Raw genomic sequence first — 2443 nt, forward strand, 5'->3', positions numbered from 1 at the left:
TTGCAGTACAATATTTCATAGTAGACTATTGTGGTCCTTTTTTAAAAAATTTATTTATTGTGCTTTACATGAAAGTTTACAAATCAAGTCAGTCTCTCATACAAAAAGCCATCCACACTCTGCCATGCACTCTCAACTGCTCTCCCCTTAATGGGACAGCACATTCCTCCTCTCTACCCTGTATTCATCATGTCCATTCAACCAGCTCCTGTACCCTCTTCCTTCTCATCTTACTACCAAACAGGAGTTGCCCACGTAGTGTCATGTGTCTACTTGAGCCACAAAGTTCACTCCTCACCAGCATCATTATCTTATTGTCCAGGCCAATCTGTGTCTGTAGAGTTGGTTTCAAGAATGGTTCCAACGTTGGGCTATCAAAGAGTCTGGGGATGTTGTGGTCCTTTGTATTTCAGTTGGGGCTGTTGTGATATTACCCATCTCATTCCTTATTCAGGTTATTTGCTTTCTCTCCTGTTTTTCTTTTGTCAGTTTGGCCAGTTGTTTATCGATTTTGTTGATCTTTTCAAGGAAAGCTTTTGGTCTTGTTGACTCTTTCAATTGTTTTTCTATTCTCTATTTCATTCAATTCTGCTTTAATTTTTATCATTCGCTTTCTTCTGGTGCCGAAGGGCTTCTTTTACTGCTCTGTTTCTATTTGTTCCAGTTGTAGGGTTAATGTTTCAATTTTGGTCAGTACTTCTTTTTTGGATGTGTGCATTTATTGCTATAAATTGACTGCTGAGCACTGCTTTTGCTGTTTCCCAAAGGTTCTGGAAAGATGTGTTTTTATACTCATTTGATTCTATGAATTTCTTTATTTCATCCTCGATTTTTTCTACAACCCAGTAATTTTTGAGTAAGGTGTTGTTCCGTTACCATGTATTTGATTTTTTTACCTTGCTGTTTCTGTTATTGATTTCTTCTTTTACAGCTTTATGATCAGAAAATATGCTTTGTAATATTTCACTGTTTGGGATTCTGTTAAGGCTTGCTTCGTGGCCTAATATGTGATCTATTCTAGAGAATATTCCATGTGTGTTGGAAAAGAACATATACTTGGCTGCTGTTTGGTGGAGTGTTCTGTATATGTCTATGAGATCAGGTTGATTGTGGTATTTAGATCTTCCATGTCTTTGTTGAGTTTCTTTCTAAATGTTCTGTTCTTCACCAAAATGGTGTGTTGAAATCTCCTACAATTATTGTGTAGCTGTCTGTTTCTCTTTTCAACACTCTTAGAGTTCATTTTATGTAACTTAGAGCCCTGTCATTGGGTGAGTGTGGATCTATTATGGTTATTTCCTCCTGGTATATTGACCCTTTAATCATTGTATAGTGTCCTTCCTTACCCTTTGTAGTGGATTTTGCTACAAAATTTCTGTTTTGTCAGAGATTAATATTGCCCCTCCTGCTCTCGTTCGATTATTTGCTTGATATATTTTTTTCCATCATTTGAATTTTTGTTTGTTTGTGTTTTTGAGTCTAAGGTGTGTCTCTCGTAGGTACCATGTAGGTGAATCATGTTTTTTATCCATTCTATCACTCTCTGTCTCTTTACTGGTGCATTTGGTCCATTTATATATTTTTTTATGAGTTTAGTACCGTCATTTGGATTTTTTTTGTGTGTGTGTGGTGTTGAGTTTCTTTGTTCCACTTAATTTTCTGTGCTGAGTCATTTTTCTTTATGTATTTTGTTTTCATCTTTTTCATTATGGCTAATTTTGTGTATGCTAAGTCTTTATGTTTTTTTTATTTTGATGGGTAGATTTGTTAGTTTTCTTTGTGGATAGCCTCTTTCTGTTTCTATTTGAGAACAGATGATGGATACAAGATCCCTCAGACTCTCTAGATACGTTATAAAACCAGGCTACTATACTTAGAACTCTCCTTACACCTCATAAATCACAGATTTCATAGAGAATTTTTGTATTCAAATTGCTCAAGATAGACTCTATATTCTTGCATATGTTTGACTTCTTAACTACATAATGTGTAATTTTCTCTGGCTCCTAAGAGTTATTTGACTCTTAACACAGATTTTGTCACACATTCTATACACAAAGACAAAAAAGCCTCCACGGAAATACACTGCAAACACAGACTTTCAAATTATGCTCAGATGCCAAATAGTCGTGGAGGCCCCAGGGATATTCCACTGCTTGGGTTCTCTGGTGTGTAAAGGCCAAGAGTTTCATTTTGGGCATGTACAATTAAAAATAAAACACAGTTTTAATTGAATGCCCACCCAATGGAAATACCAAGCCATTAATCAACCTTAAATTCTGACAATATTAATTTAAGGTAGACATTTTCTGTCTTGACTTTGTGAGACTCTGAGATGACAGCAGTATTTTCAAGGGGAATTGTGAAACTCTCAGAGGATTCTGACAACACAATTAATTTGAAATTGTCTTCTCCTTAAAGCGAATTTTATTTCTTACAACAC

Source organism: Loxodonta africana, chromosome 10, assembly GCF_030014295.1.
Source record: "Loxodonta africana isolate mLoxAfr1 chromosome 10, mLoxAfr1.hap2, whole genome shotgun sequence".
NCBI lineage: Eukaryota > Metazoa > Chordata > Mammalia > Proboscidea > Elephantidae > Loxodonta > Loxodonta africana.